Source organism: Pelobates fuscus, chromosome 4 (genome assembly GCF_036172605.1).
Source record: "Pelobates fuscus isolate aPelFus1 chromosome 4, aPelFus1.pri, whole genome shotgun sequence".
Classification (NCBI taxonomy): domain Eukaryota; kingdom Metazoa; phylum Chordata; class Amphibia; order Anura; family Pelobatidae; genus Pelobates; species Pelobates fuscus.
The window spans coordinates 160,003,492-160,019,363 of record NC_086320.1 but is presented as its reverse complement, the minus strand read 5'-3'; positions in this window follow the sequence as shown (position 1 = coordinate 160,019,363).

Sequence of the window (15,872 nt, the reverse complement as noted above, 5' to 3'; positions counted from 1 at the left end):
CTGAGGACTGAAGGAGGAGGGAGCATGTCTCTCTACCATGCTCCCTCGCGGTTCCCACAATCCCCAGCACAATACTGTGGAACGTGGCCGGCCCCCCTGACTCCTCTCAGGTGGGTGGGGGGTATGGGGGGGGGGGAGAAAGGTAGAGGGTGAATAGGACAAGGACCTGCTATTGCCTTGTGACTATAGAAAAAGCAGTTCAGAATAAAGACATGTGTACCTGTACGTTATTGAAACTGGAGTCTATTTGAAATCTGAGCTATATTTTAAATGTTTAATTTTGCATTTCAGTAATATCATAAGGGACCTGGAATTCAATTCACAGACAGTGACCTGAGAATCCATGAATTAGGACAAATTTATAGAACCCAGTCTTATGTAAAATTCACACTTCTAAAGATTATATAGTAAAAATGGGCATGTTTCATACATTTAAAGGAGTGATCATGCCATATATTTCTGCACTTCTCTAGATGTTATACTTTTTATGACTTGAGTTTAACTTGAACTATAAGGATGGGCAGTGAGAGTAAAAAATAGATTGACTGCATATTTCTACCCAAGTGTAGCTATCAGCTCTTGTCTGCCTGAAACCCATCTGTCATATAATTCTCCAATTTCATATTATGTAAATTATTTTTTGTAATCTATTTACAGTTTTCACTTGTGTTTGCTTTTTGACACAACTTGACATTGTCTTCAAAAATTTAAAATGCTCATTAGATGCCACATTAATGTCATTCATGTGTTTAGACAAGGGCAGTCTCTGATGGTGAACTAAAAAAGTTTAGTAACAAGGAAATATTCATTCACAGTTATCATGGGATTCGATTGATATCTGCAGTAATGCCGTGTTCTACCATAAAATAAAATAAAAATACAGTAAGTGTAAAATAGTGGATTGTGTTAGGTTGTAACAAGCTTACAATCTAAAAAAATAATGCATCTGTAATCTTTAAAGAACAATGGTATGAGAGAGACTCACTTTTATTTTTCTAAAGGGTGCAACGACTTCGGCTCTGCCTTCCCAGATAAGTATCAAAGAATAAACAAAAAATATGTCCAGCACTCCTTATTGTGAAAAGATGATGTCCCTTTATTTGCAATATAGCAATGTTTGATTAAGACACACAGTCGAAACATTGTAGTATTGCTAGTAAATGGATATCATCTTTTCACAATGAGTGCTGGTCATCTTTTTTGTTTATTATTTAATACATCCGTAATATAGGCGCTGACTATTTTACCTCTTTAGGACTCTCATAGTTGTCTCTCATTGCTTTGAAATCTTATGCTTCAAAATGCAGTACCATTTATAATTGTAACAGCTAGTTACTTAGAGGTATATCTACTGAAAATAGTGCCTATGGCGAGCACTAAACATGTGCCTCCCACAGCCTCTGTCCACACATCTGACACCCATCTTTTAGATCATTTTGCCAAAAAGTCAGAGAAAAAAATAATTATGCCTATTATTGATACCGGAGAAACTGACGGAAGCCAAGCACAGAGAGATGGACACAGGTTTCTTCAGGAAGGAAGAGATTCGTTATTCGGTTCACCGATCGGGACTCAGAGGGACTAATGTCACCAAAATACAACAAGTTCTGAGCCCCGGACAATAGTGCAGGCTCCTTATATAGGCATATAACTCCTCCCATATTAAGCTCCACCCACACATTCTCTTAACCAATCAAAACAAATAAGAATTAACTTCCTGCTTGACCGCATGGCTTGTCCAGCACAATGGAGGAGGGGAATACTACATCCTGTATTCTCGCACATGCTCCGTACACTACTGATCGTATCTTGCCACGTGCAACCAACCGACCGATACGTCAGCATATGCACGTACACATGCCACGTGGTAATCTCGGCCTACTAAATTTATTTTTACCGAGATTCCACCACATTCCCCCCTTTGATGCCTCTTGATATTTCACAATTACTTGAGGCATCACTTAACCTTGGTTTGCATACACGTCAGGTTACCACGAACCAGACCAGACTTTTCCTATGATGTGAATCCCTCAACACTCCTCTTCCTGCATTGGTTCTCCCTGATCTAGAGCCTTATATTTATATATGGCCATTATCTGTGCTGCAGCCTTCCTTTCTGCTATATTTTCTATCAGGCTTTGCACAGACCTAACCACTAAGGGAATAAGACATGGCAGGAGTAGACACAACATTAAAATCAGTATGACTCCGCCTACCAATGCCTTAAGCCCTCCAAACTGCTCATACCAGTTACCAAACCAACTACTTGGATTGTACCCTTTCCATACCTGAGTAGGCACATGCGCTAGTTTAACCATATGGCTAGTAAGCTCAGCTATTGCTTGCCCTTCGTCATCTATTTGAAGACAGCAATTGCTCAGGTTAATCTTCCCACATACACCTCCCTCTACTGCCAATAGGTAATCCAAGGCTAATCTATTTTGGTACACTGCTGTCCTCATCCTGGTATTATGCTTCGCTAGAAGATTGAGCGCTTGTGAGGTCTCATTAGTAATTATCTCAACCACCGCCTGTAATCTTATAATGCGGTTGAGCATATAAATTGGGGTTCTATATTCGAAGGTACCATCCTCTGCCCACGTGGCTGGCCCATAGTAATCTAAAATACGCTGGGGAGGCCATTCATCATCTCCCCAGGCACCTATCTCTATGGGTCCCCTTTTCTTTCTATGATTCACATCATACACTTTAACACCCAAAGTCTCACCTGTTTCAATAGGTAACAAGAAGAAGGATGGTTTGAGCATACCTAACACACATGCCCCTTCCCAGTCCTGTGGCAACTCCGAATAGGCCTTCTTACCACAGATCCAGTACAAATTTGCTGGGGCTTTCCAACTAGATGTGATAGATAAATCAAACCATACGTCCTTTAAATTGGCATATCTTGCAAACGGGTTAGATGGTTCTGAGACATTTGAAGCCGACCACCAAGTTGTATTCTTTGTATCATCATCATAAGCTTTTTGCCCTAGACAAGTTAATTCTCCTACAGAAGTATTAAACATCATTCCTTTCCTTGCTATGCAAACATAACCTATGATGGAGGTCTTTAATCTCCACTCAGATTTACCTCTAACACTCATCTGATAATCGGCTTGTGAAGATATTAATTGTTCAACTGCCTCAGAACCGGACATTACCTCCTTTGCTTCCCAAGGCCATTGGTCTCCCATGTTAGTACCTCCACACACATAGCAGTTGGTTACATTAAGACTACCGGCAATACTCTCAGCTAAATCTATGAACAGGTTTTTAGCGTTATGGGGGATCTTATTATCTATACTCATCTCTTCATAAAACGAATGGAATACCTGATGAGTTTGGGAGGTTACCGTATCGGTCTCTATCCCTATAAACAATACTGTCCCAGGGTCTAAACCCATCCCGTATATTTGAAACCCAAATAAATTACCATATCTATCTAAGAATTGCTCAGGATTGTTTATAAGAATATGGACTGGATTACATTCCATAGACTTACAGTATGGATTGGTAGGCAACTTAGTCACAATCATGTCCTTGTCTGCTGTCTGTCCCCAAGTTGCCCACCCCACACAAGACCAATATGGGCAAAAATTATAATCCCTATTTGGGCATCTAGGACTCACATACTTATTTTTACTACTGGTACATATATATTTATCATTAGACCCATACGTTCTCTCCCATCTAAGATCCCCACATACATTCCACGGCTTTCTACCACTTGATATTGCTTTACATGCATCAAATAGCAGAACACCCGAAGAATGTACGGATTCTAACACCGTTTTATTTATTAGGGTCCCTTGAGGATCTCCATTCCTGAGAGTCAACCAAATTGTACGGGGTTGATACTCCGGATTGAAGCACTTAGGTTCTCCTATCCCTAAATGGCATACACTATACTCTACATTTAAGTATCTACACCTAGACACATAACCTTTACACTCATATTGCGAATGCCAAATTAGGGTCTGGGAAATATGGTTACCTGTTCTTGTAGTCTTAATGCATACCTCACAGCTAGGAGTGTCGGTACCTCTACCTTCCTGAATATAAAAATACATATAAATAAACATTATCACAAATACATCTTTCGTCGGCTGCATCCTCAGTCTTCGTCCGTGCGATGGCACCTCAGCTTCCAGGATGTAAGGGCTGCAGGGAATGGAGTTCTGCTCGTCTTCACAGGGGTCCCTTCGAGACTTTCCTGGCTTTTAAATTTCACGTTGGTGAGCGGACAGGCTTTATTATGGCCGTCTCAACACTCACTTACCAATCTCTGAAACAATAACATTTGTAATCCACAAGTTTCCTCGTCACTCCGACTGAGTTGTGCGTTTTAACCGGATCTTGCAGGGATTCTCTGGATCTGATATAGCTTGCCAAGAATCCACCGCTGCTGGTTTAACCCTCGAGTGATGAATCCACGGAGTCACTTCAGCCACTTTTATCGCTGTAGGGGTAGACAAAAGAACAACATAAGGACCTCTCCACTTGGGCCCTAACGGTACATTATTCCACTCTTTAATCCACACTTGGTCTCCTGGGTGGTAACTATGAACTGGGGGATAAATATTCACAGGTAATCTATCTTGTACCCATTTCTGTACCTCCTCCATAGTCTTACCCAACTCTACAACCTGCTGCCGGGTAATTCCTTCTCCCAACTGACTCAAATCCCCCCTTAAGTTACCAAGTACGGGAGGTGGACGCCCATACATGATTTCAAAAGGAGAGAGACCCATCCTTCTGGTAGGTGTACTGCGAATTCGCAACAGAGCTATAGGCAAAAGGACGTTCCACTTAAGTTGGGTTTCCTGACACATTTTTGCCAACTGGTTCTTAATAGTTCTATTCATTCTCTCTACTTTACCAGAACTCTGAGGTCTATATGCCGTATGAAGTCTCCACTTTATACCAAGCATATGAGTCAGTTGTTGTAGGCACTGATGAACAAAAGCTGGACCATTGTCCGATCCTATAGAGCAGGGTAGTCCATATCGGGGTATTATTTCTCGTAGCAGGAATCTCACAACTTCTCCTGCTTTCTCTGTACGAGTAGGACATGCTTCTACCCAGCCTGAATAGGTGCACACAACTACTAGTAGGTAGCGATGTCCACCAGATTTAGGCATTACTGTATAGTCAATTTGTAGATCGGACATAGGGAGTCCCCCCATATACTGAACTCCTGGTGGCTTTACTGGTCCTTGCCTTGCATTATTTTTAGCACACGTTACACATCTTCGAACAATGGCTTGAGTTAAGTTGGACAATCTTGGTATGTAGAAATGTTTTCTGAGAGATTCTTCTGTACTATCTCTTCCACAATGCGTCCCGTTATGATAGTTTTGGACGATTTCTACCGCTAGTGATGCTGGAATAACTATTCTCCCATCTTCTAACTGATACCATTTGTTCTCCAAATATTTTCCAGGTTCAGTCTTTAACCACTCCTCTTCTTGAGCTGTATAAACCGGAGTCCATTGAGACAGTGGAGTTGGAATAAGAGCAGCTATATGTTCCACATATTCCTGTCTTCCTGATTCAGCGGCACGCTTAGCTGCACTATCTGCCATCCGATTTCCTTTGGTTACATCACCATCTCCTCTCAGATGCGCTCGACAATGTATAATACCGACTTCTTTCGGTTCCCATACTGCTTCCAATAGTTGTAGTATCTCAGCTGCGTACTTGATTTCTTTGCCCTCTGAATTCAATAGTCCTCTTTCTTTATACAAAGCTCCGTGGGCATGAGTGGTTAAAAACGCATACTTGGAGTCCGTGTAGATGTTCACTCTTAAACCTTCAGCCAATTGTAACGCTCGTGTTAGTGCTATCAATTCTGCCTTTTGTGCTGATGTTCCTTTTGACAGTGGCCGAGCTTCTATCACCTTATCTATCGTTGTTACTGCATATCCTGCATAGCGAATCCCTTCTTTCACATAACTACTGCCGTCTGTATAATATTGGACATCAGGGTTCTGGATGGGAAAATCACGAAGATCTGGTCTACTTGAAAATACTTCATCCATCACTTCCAAACAATCATGTTGACTTTCAGTAGGTTGCGGCAGAAGGGTAGCTGGATTTAAGGTATTTACAGTCTCTAAATGCACTCTTGGGTTTTCACACAACATTGCTTGATACTTGGTCAAACGGCTGTTACTGAACCAATGATTTCCTTTGTAATCCAACAACGTCTGTACTGCATGTGGAACTCGTACATAAAGTTCTTGACCAAGAGTGAGTTTATCGGCTTCAGCTACCAACAGTGCGGCTGCAGCTACAGCTCTTAGACAAGGTGGAAGACCGCTGGCCACTGCGTCCAGTTGCTTAGACATGTAGGCAACAGGTCTTTGCCATGATCCCAAGTACTGTGTCAATACTCCCACAGCCATTCTTCTCTGCTTGTGTACATACAGGTAGAATGGTCGTGTGTGATCAGGTAGACCTAATGCTGGGGCACTCATCAAAGCCCTCTTCAAATCTTCAAATGCCATTTGCTGTTCTTGAGTCCATAGGAAGGGGTCGTGTTCTGTACTCTTGATAGCTGTATACAGAGGTTTTGCCAATATCGCATAACTGGGAATCCATATCCTACAGAAGCCTGCTGCCCCCAAGAACTCTCGCACTTGTCTTCTATTCTTGGGTGTTGGTATTTGGCACACAGCTTCTTTTCTCTCTGGCCCCATTATTCTTTGACCTTCAGAGATATGGAATCCCAGATATTTGACAGTTGGCAGACACAACTGGGCCTTCTTCCTAGACACCTTGTATCCTGCCTTCCAGAGAATGTGTAGTAGATCGTGTGTGGCTTGCTGACATATTTCTCTTGTGACTGCTGCTATCAACAAGTCGTCTACATATTGTAATAGTACACACTCTCCTGGGATGGATTTGAAATCCAGTAGATCTTGACTTAGAGCTGAACCGAATAGGGTCGGTGAGTTTTTAAACCCTTGGGGCAGTCTTGTCCAAGTCATCTGGCGTTTCGAGCCCGTTACAGTGTTTTCCCATTGGAAAGCGAAGATACATTGACTTTCTGCGGCAATTCGAAGGCAAAAGAAGGCATCTTTGAGGTCTAAGACTGTAAAATAGGTAGACCCGCCCCGAATTAAAGCAAGCAGGTTATACGGATTGGGCACAACTGGGTGTATACTAACAACCGCATCATTGACTGCTCTCAAGTCCTGCACAGGACGATACTCATCTGTACCGGGCTTTTGAACAGGCAGCAATGGGGTGTTCCAGGGGGAAGTACAGAATTTTAGGATACCATACCGTATGAACTTATCCAGATAAGATTGAATATTTTTCTTAGCCTTCTGCGGGATGTGATATTGCCTTAGGCTCACTGGATAAACCCCAAGCTTTAGTTCGATTCGAATGGGTGGAATATTGCGGGCCAGTCCTGGTGGGTTGTTCTCTGCCCAAACTCCTGGTATGTTGAATAAGGATTCATCACTCTTAGGGTTTTGGCTAGTCAACGCTGTATAAAGTCGCCACTCTTCTTCCTTTGGTACGGATAATGTCATAATACCTGAAGGTCCATTAAACTTTAAGGATGTTGTTCCGTCTGGTAGGAACGTAATCTGCGCTTGTAATTTGGATAGCATATCACGTCCCAGCAATTGGACTGGACATTCAGGCATATAAAGGAATTGATGTTTTACTACGTGGCCTCCCAATGTACAGAGTCGACTTTTAAGAACCGGTTTTGCAGCACTCCTTCCAGTTGCTCCTATTACGGTAATAGTTCTTCCAGATGGAGGAGCAACCAGATCAGTCACCACTGAATGTTCAGCACCAGTGTCAATCATGAATGCACTCCTTTTTCCCCCTATTGATACATCGACCATATGCTCCGCTCGACCAAGGGGGATGGAGCCCGGTCGGTATCAATAGTTCTCCATGACCGTGTCAGCCAATCCTACAAAGTCCCTATCTTCTCTATCGCGGGACCTTTGCGCTGCGGGATAGTATCTATCTTCTCTTACACTTCCTCTGTTACCACTATTACTCCCTCCGGGACCTCCTCTACCTCTCGCTCTGCCTCTAAAGTTTCCATAACCTGCCCTGGGTGGGTCTCTCTCGTATTGCTCTCTTTTTGGACACTCGCTTCTCCAATGCCCTTCTTCTCTACAATACGCGCACTGATTCCTACTCAGGGGTTCCCTATTCCACCTACTATCGCCTCTATCTGGGCCCCGTCTATCTACGCCTGCGATCGCTACCGCTAGCAAATCCGCCTTTTTACGCATCTTGCGCTCTTCCTCTTTCTTACTTTCTGATTCCCTATTCATATACGAATACAAAGGAGAAGTAGGGATGCAAAATGAAAGATAAGCAATTCTAAGGTGCAGATATAAAAATATATACAACCTTGTAATGATGAAGTAAGCGATATCTATATAGAAATAAATAAATCGCATATAGTGTATTACAGAACCAAAATGTTAAAACACGCAAGATGATTGTGGTAACTCACAAGATTATAATGTAAAACAGGCCCATCATCCTCAGTCAGGCAGGATCTTCAGTATATGAAGTAAACAGACTCTTCTTCCTTTAGAAATGTGTATCTCCTCCTCTATAATTTGAACTTTAATCACACCAGGGAGGCTTCTGTAGGGTCTAGTAAGCTTCCTTTAGAAATGTGTATCTCCTCCTCTATAAATTGAACTTTAATCACACCAGGGAGGCTTCTGTAGGGTCTAGTAAGCTAGTAAGGATCCGAACACAACTTGGTAAATATTAAAATTACATTTGTCCTTGCACACACAGCATGGCAGCCTACTTCTCCTTTGTATTCATACTATTGTATTGGTGTTTGTAGAGGGCACACTGTTTAGTAGGTTTGCTATTTGCTGTTGTGTTGTTTAGTGGTTGGGTACTTTTTTGCCTATCCATATACACCTTATTTGCTACCTCCATTAGTTGGGTGATGGACATTCCTGCAAACCCTTCTAACTTCTGTAGCTTGCGCTTAATATCTCCATAAGCTTGGCTGACAAAGGCAGAGTTTACCATTCGGGAATTATCAGTGTCTTCCGGATTAAAGGGGGTATACAAGCGGTATGCCTCCAATAATCGGTCATAAAAGACACTAGGCGCTTCATCACTTTTCTGAATCACCTCAACCGTCTTCGACATATTTATGGCTTTCTTCCCTCCGGCTTTCATGCCAGCAATTATAGCGTCTCTATAGGCTTTTAGTCGAACCATATCTGCGCCATTAACATTCCAGTCGGGATCGGTATTAGGATAATGAGTTGCGGCCCATGCTGCTGGATTTGCTTGGTTTAAAGTACGGGCTTCTTCCTCCAGCGCTTTAATAGCCGCTTGATTTATCCTAGTCCTCTCCTCATTGTTAAATAATGTAATTAATAATTGCTGGCAATCAGCCCAAGTTGGATTATGCGTCTGGACTATCGAGGTGAACAGGTCGGTCATGGCTTGTGGCTTTTCAGTATATGAGGAATTGTGGGTCTTCCAATTCAAGAGATCGGTAGTCGTGAACGGGACATATACGAAGACTGGGTCAGCATACACCATTTGACCTAAAGCATTAAGAAAGGCTGACCCAGGATTCAAACGAAGAGGCATCTGGTAATGTTTGGGTTGTTGGGTACCGGTCAGTTGTCGGGTTAGTATAGGGCTTCGTGGAGGGGCGTCGGTTAGAGGTTCCGGTCGGGGGGTAATAAGGCGTGGGGATAGAGAAGCTTCATCATGGGGAAGGCCGGTGAATAAAATATTCCGGGCCGGGCTAGAGGAAGCCTGACCGGAAGCTTGAAATGGCTCCAAATCGGAATAGATGGACTTAACGGGGGCTGGAAGGGGAGGTTTATTACGGCGTGGGGTGGATTCTGAGCTAGAGGAGGAAGTAGATGGGTGAGGGGGTGTGGAACTTCCTGTACTTGTATCACCTTCCTCTATAGGGAAATAAGGAGGCGGCATAGGGATCTCAGACTCAGGGGGCGTGTCCAAAATGGGCTTAACCGTGGTCCTAGTGGACAAACAAGTCCTGGCCACCATGAGGCGACATTGCTCCTCGTGGCATATTCGGACCCATCTTGGCAAGTCGTTTACGGCCTGCCTCCAACAATCAATGTATGGAAACTGTCCGTAAAGTTCAGGCCTACCTGATACAGCCACGTGTACATGCTGTACCAGATTTGGATCCAAACTGCCACGTGGCGGCCATGCCGCAACCAAAGTAGGCCATTCCCTAGTGCACAAAGTGATCAAACGGGCAGAAGACATTTTAACCCCAAAATCACATACTGTGAATCCCTTTTTAAAATTCTTTACCATACATCCTAAGGGATCCAAAATCGTCGACTCCGACGCGCCCATACTTATCAATGGAGCGTCGTTGACAACGAATGCTATACACACGCTCTATTCAACAATCACACCCGTTTCTTCCGGCAACAGCACCACGTGGTACAGTTACCAAGTGAAACGTATACAGTAATACAATAAAAACACTCAGGGAATTCCCGTACACACACAGCTGTTACACCAGTCACTAAGTAATCAATATTATGCCCTTTGGCGAAACTATACCGTCACCCACGCTATAATTCTCTATATATGAATTACCCGTCTATAACACACCCCAGTAACATCGTCTTTTACAAATAGCAGTTACAGTACTGTTAGCATAGGTCAAAGTACAATTTAAGGTCACAATACAATTATTAGTGGTTATGGTGTTAGACATGCAATAGACGACAATTATTAGTACTTATATACAGTGTCAGTAAATATACAGGGTTATGGTACCGTGCACTATAATACAGCAACACACTATTAACACTCTCGCTAGACGGCAGAGCTCACGCTATCTAAGATATACACGTTACTAAACAATCTTTATCACATATACAAGGGAGGTCCACGCAGAAGTTCAGGGGTGCAGCCGTAGAGAACGTGGGCAAAGATAGACCGTCTCACGCCTCTGCTTCTCAGCTACCGTTGAACGATGAGCTTCCCGGCCAATGCACCAAATGATACCGGAGAAACTGACGGAAGCCAAGCACAGAGAGATGGACACAGGTTTCTTCAGGAAGGAAGAGATTCTTTATTCGGTTCACCGATCGGGACTCAGAGGGACTAATGTCACCAAAATACAACAAGTTCTGAGCCCCGGACAATAGTGCAGGCTCCTTATATAGGCATATAACTCCTCCCATATTAAGCTCCACCCGCACATTCTCTTAACCAATCAAAACAAATAAGAATTAACTTCCTGCGTGACCGCATGGCTTGTCCAGCACAATGGAGGAGGGGAATACTACATCCTGTATTCTCGCACATGCTCCGTACACTACTGATCGTATCTTGCCACGTGCAACCAACCGACCGATACGTCAGCATATGCACGTACACATGCCACGTGGTAATCTTGGCCTACTAAATTTATTTTTACCGAGATTCCACCACATTATATCTACACATATATTAATATACATGTATATATGCTTAATACACACAGAATTTATTTATTATATAATATGTAATGAGCAGATATTGGCCCAGTCTTGTTGCTAGGTGCATAATCCAGCACAATAACATATTTAAAGTGAAGAGCGCACCCACAGGACTTCAAAATAAACAAGATAACGTCAATGTTTTACAGTTGTGCCCTACATACATTCACCATTTCAGTCCCATTACCAAGCTTTCCTTAATATGTCAAGGTAGTTGGACTGAAACATTGGTTATATGCAAAGGCACGTCTGCTTAAAATAAATCTGCACTCTTTTTTTTTTTGTTTTTTAAGCTTATATGTGCTTTTTTTCATGTTGGAGTAATAATTTTTTATTTTAAGTTCTCTTTTCTAACTCTGTATCTGCACACTATGCTGGCGCGACGCATTATGGGGCTGGTAAATAATTTTTTTCCAGGGCTGCTTTTAATTCCCAGTCCGGCCCTGGCAGCAGGAAGACCGTGATAAGGTCAGGAAAAGCAAATCACCTGGTAAAACTTTCTTTTCAGCTATTAAGTCGGAAAAGAACTGGCTAGAACTGTAAAAATAAAGAAACTGTACATTTCTTGATCATATTGTCATAGATGAGCCAAAGATGAACTGGTACCACAGAGTTGAAAACAAAAAAAAATTTAAAAGGAAGGGAACCATACATGATCTAACCATATCACCTTAATATGTGAGACATGCTAGATGTATTATGGTGCGGTAGTGGTAGTCACCATTATGGCCTCACTTGTCGTTGTTGTGACTGCGAAGGACAGCAGCAGAATGAATGGTGAAGTGAACAGACAGTACATTTCTGCTCAGGTCCCAGAAAACACCTCCAAACCCATTTTTAGGGCACTTCACATTGCAACAGGACAGTTTATCCCAATGAATGTTTCAGAGCCAATAGAAAGAATGTTCTTGACTGTACAAGTCCTGCACATGACCTGTATACAATGGAGCATATATTTTATTTGATGCAGACCGTTTGCAATTTGCAACCAGGATTCTCTCTAATAATTTAGGCAAGTATTTCTCACAAAATTCATAGTGTATGGATATAAATAAATTCAAGTTTAAAAATCTTTTTATCTTTTCTTTCAAACCTAATACGATGTAGCACAAAGACAAAACAGCCAAGCTTTACTCAAAACTGGAAAATTCTTACCTGTAGACAAAGTCCAAATCTAGCAGCAAAAATGTTCAAAAATCATATATTCCACCCAAAGTCCTCTGTCTGCTTTCATTCTTGTGGCACAGCCAGAACTGGAGACGGCAGAGTAGTTCTATTACCTAAAATGTCTGCTAATTGTTATATTTGTTAGCTGTTCTAAGGCATGAGTTAAAACAGATTCTCCTTGTCTGTCTATTTTTATTATTTAAGTATCTCAAGTAAAATACAAGGCCCTAGGGCCCTCATCAGGTTGCAGTAACACCCCTATTACTAGCCATGATCTATGGGTAAATTCATGTCTATCAAAGCTGGCTTTCGCATCCTTTTGTTTTACTGGGCAGCATGAGTTTACACTGCTTCTCGTGCCAAGTTAAACACTTCTCCATAACACTGACACCGACTCTAACCCTTTCTATTAATGTTGTTTGTTATATGAAAATAAACCCGTCATCTTCCCCTGGGCTTCATTTGGCAGTAGCAACCTACTAATAATTTAGAACTGGAACAATGAAATATTGCTCCCTGGACTTCAACTTGGATTTCAACTGGCGTTCAAAATACTTCATGCTAATCCAAAACCCTAGCCAATAGCAGTATTGATTAGCCTGATCCAGTATGTAGAAAGACTATAATTTGCTTAGCATGATCATAATGTATGGCAGCCTCCAGATTACCAGTCTCTGGCTATTTATTCTGGCTCAAACATATGATCACCAATGCATGCATGAAGGGTGTATTATTATTATTATTATTATATTAATATAGTGCAAACTAATTTTGTTGCGCTTTACAATGGGTGGACTAACAAACATGTATTTGTAACCAGACAAGATTGACACACATAAACAGAGGGGTTGAGGGCCATGCTCAATGAGCTTACATGCTAGAGGGAGTAGAGTAGTGACACAAAGCCACTGCAGTCTCATTGCTTAATTTACTGCCATTTAGGAGTTCAATCACCTTTGTTTACACAGTCCTAGTCACACCTCCACGCATGTGACTTGCACAGCCGTCCTAAACACTTCCTGTAAAGAGTCATCTAATGTTTACACCTCCTGTATTGCAAATTCTGTTTAATAGCTTGTTAGACCCAACAGGAGCCTCCTTTGCGTGATTAACAATCAATTTATAGAGCAGGAGATAAAAACTTTTAAAGTAAGTTACATCTGGGGAAATGTGACTAGGGCTGCATAAATAGAAACAAAAGTTATTTAACTCCTAAATGGCAGTGAATTGCGCTGTGAATCTTCAGAGTCATGATCTATACCAGTGGTACCCAAACTTTTTAGGTTCAAGGCGCCCTTAATATTTCTGTATTTTTCCAAGGCACCCCAAGTCAAAATTTCTAGGTTGTATATCTGTACAACGCTGCAGCATTTACTGGTGCTATAGTGTAATGTATAGTGTTGGTGTTTGAAGGGATGCCTTGTATACATTTACAGGGAGTGCAGAATTATTAGGCAAGTTGTATTTTTGAGGATTAATTTTATTATTGAACAACAACCATGTTCTCAATGAACCCAAAAAACTCATTAATATCAAAGCTGAATATTTTTGGAAGTAGTTTTTAGTTTGTTTTTAGTTATAGCTATTTTAGGGGGATATCTGTGTGTGCAGGTGACTATTACTGTGCATAATTATTAGGCAACTGAACAAAAAACAAATATATACCCATTTCAATTATTTATTTTTACCAGTGAAACCAATATAACATCTCAACATTCACAAATATACATTTCTGACATTCAAAAACAAAACAAAAACAAATCAGTGACCAATATAGCCACCTTTCTTTGCAAGGACACTCAAAAGCCTGCCATCCATGGATTCTGTCAGTGTTTTGATCTGTTCACTATCAACATTGCGTGCAGCAGCAAGCACAGCCTCCCAGACACTATTCAGAGAGGTGTACTGTTTTCCCTCCTTGTAAATCTCACATTTCATGATGGACCACAGGTTCTCAATGGGGTTCAGATCAGGTGAACAAGGAGGCCATGTCATTAGATTTTCTTCTTTTATACCCTTTCTTGCCAGCCACGCTGTGGAGTACTTGGACGCGTGTGATGGAGCATTGTCCTGCATGAAAATCATGTTTTTCTTGAAGGATGCAGACTTCTTCCTGTACCACTGCTTGAAGAAGGTGTCTTCCAGAAACTGGGAGTTGAGCTTGACTCCATCCTCAACCCGAAAAGGCCCCACAAGCTCATCTTTGATGATACCAGCCCAAACCAGTACTCCACCTCCACCTTGCTGGCATCTGAGTCGGACTGGAGCTCTCTGCCCTTTACCAATCCAGCCACGGGCCCATCCATCTGGCCCATCAAGACTCACTCTCATTTCATCAGTCCATAAAACCTTAGAAAAATCAGTCTTGAGATATTTCTTGGCCCAGTCTTGACGTTTCAGCTTGTGTGTCTTGTTCAGTGGTGGTCGTCTTACAGCCTTTCTTACCTTGGCCATGTCTCTGAGTATTGCACACCTTGTGCTTTTGGGCACTCCAGTGATGTTGCAGCTCTGAAATATGGCCAAACTGGTGGCAAGTGGCATCTTGGCAGCTGCACGCTTGACTTTTCTCAGTTCATGGGCAGTTATTTTGCGCCTTGGTTTTTCCACACGCTTCTTGCGACCCTGTTGACTATTTTGAATGAAACGCTTGATTGTTCGATGATCACGCTTCAGAAGCTTTGCAATTTTAAGAGTGCTGCATCCCTCTGCAAGATATCTCACTATTTTTGACTTTTCTGAGCCTGTCAAGTCCTTCTTTTGACCCATTTTGCCAAAGGAAAGGAAGTTGCCTAATAATTATGCACACCTGATATAGGGTGTTGATGTAATTAGACCACACCCCTTCTCATTACAGAGATGCACATCACCTAAGTGTATTTTTATATAAATATATATATATATATATATATATATATATATATATACACATATATTAATATCAAAATACAGTTAGAATAAAATTACATATATATATATATATATATATACACATATAAAAAAAATACAAATTATTTTTAGTTTTTTTTATTTCTAATTAATTATTATTTATTTGTTATAATAAATACATATACACAATACATATAGTTATTATATATATATTATATATATACACGTGTGTAATATCACTCTAAGTGTATTTTTATATGAATATATGTATATATTAATAAAAAAAATACACTAAGTATGACGTTATATATA